This window comes from Mustela nivalis (genome assembly GCF_964662115.1).
Source record: "Mustela nivalis genome assembly, chromosome: 12".
Classification (NCBI taxonomy): Eukaryota; Metazoa; Chordata; class Mammalia; order Carnivora; family Mustelidae; genus Mustela; species Mustela nivalis.
In genome coordinates this window covers 50,207,524-50,217,467 of record NC_139031.1, presented here as the reverse complement: position 1 = coordinate 50,217,467, position 9,944 = coordinate 50,207,524, and the positions used below count along the sequence as shown (strand labels likewise).

General features: G+C 40.0%; 1 protein-coding gene across 8 annotated transcripts in view; it reads right to left on the bottom strand.

Moving 5' to 3' along the window:
• Window positions 1–7,731, bottom strand: part of HYCC1 (hyccin PI4KA lipid kinase complex subunit 1) — a 102,560-nt gene extending 94,829 nt beyond the window's left edge. For 5 of the 8 annotated variants that reach the window (XR_014301343.1, XM_082693746.1, XM_082693741.1 and 2 more), the window contains exon 1: window positions 7,096–7,731. The gene's annotated coding sequence lies outside the window, so the exon portion shown is untranslated. The other 3 variants (XM_082693742.1, XM_082693743.1, XM_082693744.1) reach the window with 2 other exon arrangements.
• Between the last annotated feature and the right edge of the window lie 2,213 nt (window positions 7,732–9,944).

Here is a 9,944-nt window from a genome sequence, read left to right as displayed (position 1 = left end):
CCGAAACCTGAAAAAGGTAATGTAAGAGGAATAGTAAAGATAACCTCACAAAGCAATCAAATCTAGCACTACTCTAAAGAAGTATGCTTTTATCAAGTTGTTTTTACAAAGACAACTGTCTTTACAAAGACAGCAAATGTTTGGTGAAATCTATTAGGAAGTCCTCCAACATAATTCATCAACCAATAGGTAAAAGAAGAAAAACTATATGATCATCTCAATGTATATCAATGAAGGTATGTGATTATTTAGTATCTTTTTCCAGTTAAATCTCAATTCTGAAAAGGAGTTAAGGAAGACTAATTTCTTAACATGCTAAAAAAAAAAGAAGAAGAAAAAAGTTTTCAGAAAGAATACACAACTGTGAGACACTGAAGGCATTCTCACTCAAAGGAGAAATAAGCCAAAGATGCTCACTATTCACTAATAAAATTTAACATTACTCTAGACATTTTTTTCATTTTTTTCAAAGATTTTATTTACTTATTTGACAGACAGAGATCACAAGTAGGCAGAGAAATAGGCAGAGAGAGAGGGAGAAGCAGGCTCCCTGCTGAGCAGAGAGCCCAATGTGGGGCTCCATCCCAGGACCCTGGGATCATGACCTGAGCTGAAAGCAGAGGCTTTAACCCACTGAGCCACCTAGGCACCCTACTCTAGACATTTAATGTAAAGCAAGAAATAAGGATTAAATATTGGCAAGACAAAATTATCATCATTTACAAATGCTATAACTGCTGTATTACAAAATCTAATAGAAACCTAAGAATTAAGGGGCACCTGGGTGACTCAGTCAGTTGAGCATCCAACTCTTGACTTCAACTCAGGTCATGATCTCAGGGTCCTGGGATTAACTCAGCAGGGAGTCTGCCTCAGATTTGCTCCCTCTCCCTCTGCTCCTCATCCCCATACTGGCGTTTGCTCTCTCTCTCTCTCTCTCAAATAAATAAATTTAAATCTTTTTTAAAAACTGTAAGAATTAATAATTTCATAAAATGACTAGTTAGGAAATAATACACATAAATCAACAACTTTTCTATCTTGCATTGGAAAGATGCAATCCTCTTTAAAATACAATGAAAAAGGATTCCATTGGCAAAAGCAAGTTTTAAAAAATAAAAAAATTACTTTAAAAAGAGGAAGAACCACATGAAGAAAACTATAAAACACAGAGTCTTTTAAAAATGACTGGGAGCATCTGGTTGGCTTAGTCAGTAGAGCATGTGAATTTTGGTCTCAGAATCGTAAGTTCAAGCCCCACATTGGGGGTAGAGTTTAGTTAATAAAAAAACAAGAAAATATTTTTTTTTAATGACTTGAATAAATGATGAAAATATTGTAAAGATATCACATCTACCTCAAAAAAGTTAATTTGAAATCCCACTGGGGTTTTTTGAGATCTTAATAAATTGAATTAAAGGCAATTTGAAAAAAGAAATATATGAGAAATGCTAAAAATGTTTTGAGAAAGATAATAGGAATTCCCACAACCATACAGTAAGGTACATTAAAAAGTTACGATAAAGTAAGACTGTTTGAAATTACTGGAACAAAAAATAAACAGCCCCAAGAAGTAGAATAGAAAGCCTAGGGGGGAAAAAAAAAAAAAAAAAATATATATATATATATATATATATATATATATATATATATGCCACTAATAATTAATGAGATTTTAAAATATAGAAAATACAGTTTTTCATGTCAAAAACATCAAAAACTTTTTTAATTCATAGTGCTGAAAATGGAGAATTGTCAGTATTCTCATGCATACCCAAAAAAATGGATATTAACCCTTTCTGGAAAAGGTTGGAAATGGATATTAACCCTTTCTGGAAAGCAATCTATTACTATTTATTAAAAATAATTAAAATATGCATACCTTTTGATCTCAGAATTTATCCTAAGGAAATAAAGATACAGACAATGATTAATCTATCAAGCTAACTGCTACACTATTCATTCAAAATTATTGGAAAGAGCTTAAATTTTCAACACCTGAAATAAATGATAGTAAATCCATATTCTGGAATATTAACAATAGATTTAAAATGATGCTTTTCCATAAAAGAATATTTTATTGACTCAGATAAGCATTCATTCAATTAAGTGGAAAAAAGCTAGTAACAAAACAGCATATACAAAAAAAAAACAAAAACATAGTATATACACTATGGTTTCTTTTTTTTTAACACAAAAATGTAAATACCCATTAAAAAGAACTTATAAAGATATTCACTAATGTGTTAATATTATCTCTGGGTAGAGGCATTATAAATGTTATTATCATGTATGCATTCCTAAGTTTTCCAAATTTCCTACAGTTAATCTTACATTAGTAATTACAAAAACAAAGAATGTTTACAAAACTGCTATCACTATAGTAACAATTGTATCTAAAATCATGCTAATATTGATATCCCCGCTCTTTTAGGCTGCACAAAAATCAGGGATTTCTAGGTCAGATCATACTTTGATACTCTAATCATAGTGAAAGAAATTTTCAGAACTTTAAAAATCAGACAAAAGTTTTTGCTCCATTTTATTTATGATCAAGTACAATGTACAATATTTAGAATTAACCATTCTGCTTTCAGCCCCCTGCCAAAGGTAAAAATCAAAAGGGAGGAATGAGCCCTAGACATCAACTTTTAAATATATCCAAATACTGAGCCAGAAATAATAAAGAGAGAGAGAGAGAGAAAAGAGAAGGGAGGGAGGGAGGAAGGGAGGGAGGAAGGGGGAGGAAGGAGGGGGGAAGGAAGGGAGAGGGGCGAGGGGAGGGGAAATATAAATATTACCTTTCTCAGGATAGAAAGTATGGGCCTTTGACAACTTCTAATCACAACCCTTCATAGTCTCATTTGGGAGACAGAGCAATGATTTTACCCTCCAATGTATTTAAAGCATATATCCAAAGGGCAAACAAACAGGATTTCTTCTGAGGATAAAGATGATTTTTAAATGTTAAATATTCTCTTTCCTCCGTGCAGATATGCAGCCTAACTCCAACAGGACCAAAAACACTCTGGCAGTACTTGGCTCACCATATAAGCAATAGTCAAACTGTTAATTCCATCTGCTCCCCTCCAAAAAAATGACAAAGCCTTACATGGTGGTGCCAGGGGTCCCAAGCTCCATTTAAGGAGTTTTCCAGAGCAGCATCCATTTCCACAATATTAAGATGCTCTCTAGTTTTTTTGAATACTCAAAAAATCAGTCTTGATACTACATGATGACGATGTGGATGCTGATAACAAAGAAATGTGCTATCTTTAACATCATATTCTAATTGCTTCCAAATTGTCTTCCTTTGTTATTTACCAAAGCTCTGAGTGTCATCCATTTCCATCTCCTCAAGGATTCAGTTCCTGTAAATATCTCATCTTCCCTAAATCTCTTACTTCTCACTTTCTTTATGCATGTAAAGAAACAAACGTAACGATCCTTCAACTTTTATCCCTCTTCAGTGGTTTTCAACCTTGCCTGCACGTTGCAATTACCCAGGGAACTTTAATATACCTGTGCAACTAGTCTATAGTAACAAAAAGTAGAGCAGTGGTTTCCTGAGGATGAGAGGGAGAAATTACAAATGGACACAAGGAAGCTTTTGGAGGTGATAGATATGTTCATTATTTTGATTGTGGTGATAGTTTTAGAAATGAAAACCTATGTCAAACAATAAACTGCACACTTTAAATATGTGTAGTTTATTACATGCCAATTATATTACAACAAAGCTGTTGAAATAAATATAACGCTTGGGTTCCACCTCAACCCTAAATTGGGATGGGCTTTCCCCTGGAAATGAAGATTTTTTTTTTTAAGATTTTATTTATTTGACAGAGAGATCACAAGTAGACAGAGAGGCAGGCAGAGAGAGGGAGAGAGGGAAGCAGGCTCCCTGCTGAGCAGAGAGCCCAATGCGGGCCTCGATCCCAGGACCCTGAGATCAGGACCTGAGCCGAAGGCAGCGGCTTAACCCACTGAGCCACCCAGGCGCCCGAAATGAAGATTTTTAAAAGCTCCCCAGATAATTGTAAATGTGCAGCTATGAATGAGAACCACTGCTCTATAGCAATCATTCTCTTCCTTCTTCAGCTTTCTTGAAATACTTCACTCAAGTATGTCTATTTTATCATCACCCATTCCTTCTCAATCTTCCCAAGACTGCTTTCTGAACCACTACTCAGTCAAAAACTGTACTTGTTAAAGTCACCTATGGAATCCTGACCAATTCCCTGGTCCCTGGAGTCCTCTCCTTACTTGACACCTCTTTACAGCATTCAAAATTGTTGACCCATTCCCCCTCTATTTGAAATTCTCTCCTTCCTTAGCACCTTTTTTGATGTTCCCCCTACCTTTCTAACTACTACTCTTCTCTTTCACACTATTCCTCTACCCATTTCTGCTTTTTATCAGTCTGTACTCCAGCTGCTGCTTTGATCATACGAAAAGCTTTCTCTGAATCATTTCAATATAACCAAATCAATACAGCTTCAATTCAACCCCCAATCTGCCCTGTAATCCTGATTTCCTTTGTAAATTCCACGCCCATGGATCCAACTGCCAATTGACATCTTGACCTGAATGCTCCACAGCTTCCTCAAATTCAAAAAAAACCGCAAATAGAACTTAAACCATCTTCCCTCACTTCCAGTTACTAGAACCAAGTAAAATCCTCAGAGTCCTGACTTCTCCTTTCTTTCCAAAGGTGACAAAACCTATCAGATTCTTCCTCACTGTGTCAGGGTAAGAGTTTCAAACAAAAATTCATTAAATGGCTTCTTACTCATTGCCCTCAATCCAATCCCTATAGCCAAGGAAACCATGCCCTGGTCTACCATCCTCACTATTCTCATCTTCCACTGTTTCCTTATCTAACCCCTGCATTCAGGTCATGTTAATGTCAATGTCATTGGCAATGACTCTCCAAACTGCCATAGTTTCTCATGCCTTTTTGCCTTCTCACTTATTCTCCTCTTGGAAAGTTACTGACCTCCTACACTTGGCTAAATTATATTTCAAAACTGCACTGTGTGCTCCGGACTCCCCCTACATCCAAACTGATTTAGCTATCTCCTACTCTGCTCCCTTACTACACTAGGCATATCTCAATTCACATTTATCCCATGGTATTATAACTGTTACTTGATCTGTCTTGTATATCAGAGAGTAAATTTCTTGATGACAAGCATTATGACATCCATTTCTGCCCTAGAACATATTCAGCCTGGGGCAGTGTAAAATAAATATATGTTTGACATAATTTCAATTCTTTACAAAACGTAAACTTGATACCCCCAAAATGGTACTGAAACTAACATTTTTCAAAGATTTTAAATATTCATTATAAAATAAATATCATGCAACAGGATCCTGAACAAGACAGTTGACTAAAAGATATGTTTAAACTCCGTCAAAACAACACCACTCTAAGAAATGCAACCAAGATTATATTTCATAAAATAGAAACACAACAAAGAAAGTATAGCAAGAATAACATACTGACCTAACCAACACCTTAACTGGGTATCTATATCCAAGTACTGTTAATGTTGATAATTAAGAGGTTTTATAGTCCCTCTACAATAAAAATTATAGTAAATCAAAAAGAGAATAAAATAAGCCAAATCCAGAATTTTTTAATCTAAATATGTGATGGTTTTCCCCTTAGCCACTTTATTTATTTTTTGAATAAATGACTTTAAAGCTACTATTGGCCAGGCAGATCTTAAAATTTTTTTTCTTGCGTTTCCCTGTGCTTCAAAAAAAAAAAAAAAAAAAGGTGTTTGGGACCAATATTCATCTTGTAAACCTTAAAATGTATTAACCCAAAGAAAAGATGCTTAGAAACTGGAGGGAGGGCCAGCCAGTCCGTGGGTGTTAGGAGAATGTTCTTACGGAACACAACCCTCCTGGGTCTATCACATTGACTCAAGGTTACACGGATCCTAATGACTCTATGCAGATAAGATTTTAAAAGCTGAAAACCTCAAACTGTCAAGTGTTACACGAACCAAAGATGTGGCATATCAGCTCCCAAAACTACTGTGTGACCCAAAGGACAAATAATTTGTAAAAGGACAGCTTGGTCCTACTGCCTCTCGTAAGGTGTCTGAAATTAGTAGCTGCCTGTTGGAACAAACTCCCCCTACCTGAAGAGCGGAGACGCTGCCGGGCGTGTGATAGCGTTTTTACCAGAGCCTCAATCCTGTGCAGTATGAAACCACTAGAGCAAAATTCAAATCTTTCAGGAACGCCTGAACTTAGGGGTACAGAGCATAGTTGTGCACGTTGAAGGGCGGATACGCAGTTTTGCTGAAGCCTGCAAACTTGGGGTCTTTTAAAGCAACCATTTTCAGACAAACCCCCGACGATTCCCGAGCACGTTAAAAAAATCAACCTCGGGAGAGGAATAACTCCTAGACGGGAGCAAGTGCTGAAGAGGGGATCTCCAGTGTAATGACCAAGGAAGGAATCGTAGCTGCTTTCTGAATCTCACCGCCCTGGGAGACACACCAAGGACCCAGGCGAACGCTGCTTTTAAAGATGGGGCGGGGGGGGGGGGGTCGACGGTGACCATTTTGGTCACTAGACTAGACACACGGATAGCCGTAACCTCCCTGAAGTGGGAGAGGCCAGGCCGGAGCATCAGCCGCGACGGGATGGGGGTGCCCCACCCCCCGGCTGAGGGGCGGCGGGTCCGGCCCAGGCGGCTGCACCCTGGGCACGCCCCGAGTCTGGACTGCTTCTTGCCGGGAAAGAGAAAGACCCGAGTCCACGCTTACAAAGCTGCCGCCGCCCAGTCAGCAAACGGGCTGAGCCCAACTTCGGGGCAAGCAGCCGCCGGCCGCAGCCCACTCACCCGACCCCGCTGCTCCGGCTCCTCCGACGTCTCTAGCGCCCAGTGCCTTCTCGCGCCCACTCGCGGCGCCTCGCGAGGGAGCCGTTACCCCCAACGAAGGCGCCGCCCCGGGGACAAAGTCCCGGTCCCCTCCCCGCCGCCGCCTCGCCCCGGCTCCTCCCTGACAAAAAAGTTATCCGTTGCCGGCCGCCCTGGGGGCCCGGCGTGGGTCGCTCGGTCGGACTCACCAGAACGGCTCCCCGAGCTCCACCTCCAGAATCTCGACTTGTCTGGCTCGCAGCGACAGCGACAACGGCTGCTCCGCTTTCTCCTGAGTAGCAGCACCACCTGCCCCCCTTCTTCCTAACAGAACGGGTCCCAGCGAGCCATCTTCCCCCTCAGCTCACTGACTGACAAGCCAGCCCCGAGAGCCGCCACTGCCGCCAGCCACTCTGACAGGCACGGCGAGAGACCCGTCTCCAGGCAGCCAACCACCACCGCCCCACTCCGGTTCGGCCTATCGCCGTGTCCTGAGGCGGGACCAGGACAACTTCTTTACCAATGAGAATCTTCCTCTGCTAGGCCTGGGGCGGAGCCATGAGGTGGGAGGGAGGGCGACTTAGATGGGCGTGTTCTGAGCACTGGGCGTGGTCGGGGTGCCAAAGAGAAAATGATTGACGGTAGGATTTGCTGCAAGGCTAGTGAGAGTGATCAACTCGGGTCTCTCACACCCAGAGCCAATCGGATTTATAGCCCTCTCAGAAGAAAATGAGTGATGTTAACCCTAATCACGGAAGATAAACTAACACATTTTAATTTCTTGGTCGGGAGGATTTACTTACCATTAATTCGAGTCACAAGAATTTATTAAAATCTTATCAAATACCAAGAGGGAAAAAAATGTATGCTTTTGCAAAATGGTCTTTAAAATTCTTCCCACCTTATTACACATTGCTTTTGGCCTTGACCTCAAAAAAGTCAAGCACAATTCCCCAACTTTCTCTCCAAGAGCTATTTTTCTCCATATTCCCTCCCCACCCTTATTCCAAACACATAATAAATATTTTGCGTGGCTACCAGAACCCGAGCACATGTGAACCAGCTCCTACATATATGGATCCTCTTTTTGACCTTGTCAACTCCTCCTATCACATCCCTCTCAAGTGAAGTCAGAATTAATTAGAAGAGAAATGGACTTCAACCTGGAAGACAGGAAGTCATTCTGGGTTTATACCACAGAGAGGAAGGACTTTAAAGCAAGCACCAAATGATCTTTTTAAGCATGCCAAATACACGAATAACAAGCACATAAATAAGAAAATACTTGATATCAAACAGGCATCAAGCAAACAATTTCAGGTAACCATTAGGGCAGTCAGCATCTCCTTTCCAAGAGCATAGCCAAATTTATAAGCAAATAACAAAATATAGTGATAGGGCAATAAAACTAGGTTTAATGAGCAACGGAAACACAAAGGAAGAAATTATTATGTTTGGGAAGGTCAAAGAATTTCACAAGGAAGGTAATGTTTGAGTTGGATCTTAAAAGGTAAATAGGAGTTTGCCAGAAAAGAAACTCAAAGGGCATTTTAGTAAAAAGGAACAGCAAGTTCAAAGGCATCAAATTGTAAAAGGGCACTTAGGTGTTGGGGAACACTGAGAAAGTAGGTAGGACTGAAGGTAAGTAGCAGCCAAAAAGGTAAAAGCAAAAAGTTGAGATTAGTTTTTAAAAGGCCTCATGAACTACACTTCTAAGTGTAGTTATATACTAAGGTATTTAGAAGAGCACCATTCAACAGAGCTTTCTGTAGTGATGGAAATGATTTGTATTTGTTTTGTCCAATATGACAGCCACTAGCCACTTACCTATGGCACAGTTAGGAGGAACTTTTTTTTTTTTTTTTTTTTTTAAAGAAAGACAGACTGCCACCTGCCACACCTCATTTGGATGTGTCTGGAGTCTTAGAAGTTTGACTACCTTCCCTTCTCCTATAAATGGACCTTGAGAGCTTGTTTGTAGGTTCTAACAGGGGAGCACAGCTACTGAAAGAATGATCTTCCTCTCTCAATGCAAGTTGTCCTCTTTGACGTACATTTGGCTTTGAGAGGGGAAGAGGACACCCACCCAGGAAGACAGATCAACCAAATTAACCCTAGCAATCAATGGGATGACAGATGTCATAGCCAGATTGTTCTGACATTAGGAACTCACTTTTTCTTATCTGGGTGTGAATCACTCCCATATTGGACATCTCAGGTTTATACCTCATTCTGTAGGCAATAAGGGACAAACAGAAGCTTTTAATGATGCAGACAATTCAATCAGCTTTCTTCTAAAGAGTGAGAATCCTAAAGACAGTGTATAGAGTGTCTATTCTCTTTGAGAGGAATCTTGACAAATCAAACGTAGGCTGCTGGCAGAATAATTTAGGTCACCTGGGCCAGAGCCTGGCCAGGGGAAGTGTTGGCCCAAAGGAATAAGGACAGGAAGATTCAGAAAGTACATTATACTCTAACATCTTAGAGAACACAATGGGTCAAAACCTGAGAAACTGAATTTTGCTAAGTCCTGGCAGAATAGGGAGTAGAAGAGTTAGGAGACAAAGGGGGAAAGGAAACCAAAGGGTCATGTAGAGTAAAAAATAGGAAGAGAGCAAGAATGAGCAAGATACAAGTATTCAATTAGTTTTACTGGCCACTGGCCATGTGACTGGTGCATTGGCTTGATTTAAGGAGCCAAAGAGTCTGACATTAGAAAAGCACAGTAGGACCAGAGCAAGACTTCAGGAGAAACAAAGGCCTGAACCACACTGGTGGAAGTGAGAATGGAAGGAAGGGAAAAATATCAATTGACTTCCTACACTGTGCAAAACCTTCAGCTCGTCAAAGATACAAAGTAATGCTAGAAGCTTACAGTGTAAGTAGCTGGATAACAAACATAAAAAATTAAGAATAATCTATTTAACACAGTAGAAGAGAAGACACAAAGCAGAACACGACTGATGCATTATTTAGATTATTTTCTAGGAAATAACTGCTTTGTGAGTTCGGAAGAGGGAGCAAGACCTCTAGTCAAAGGCAGTCAGAAAAGGCTTCA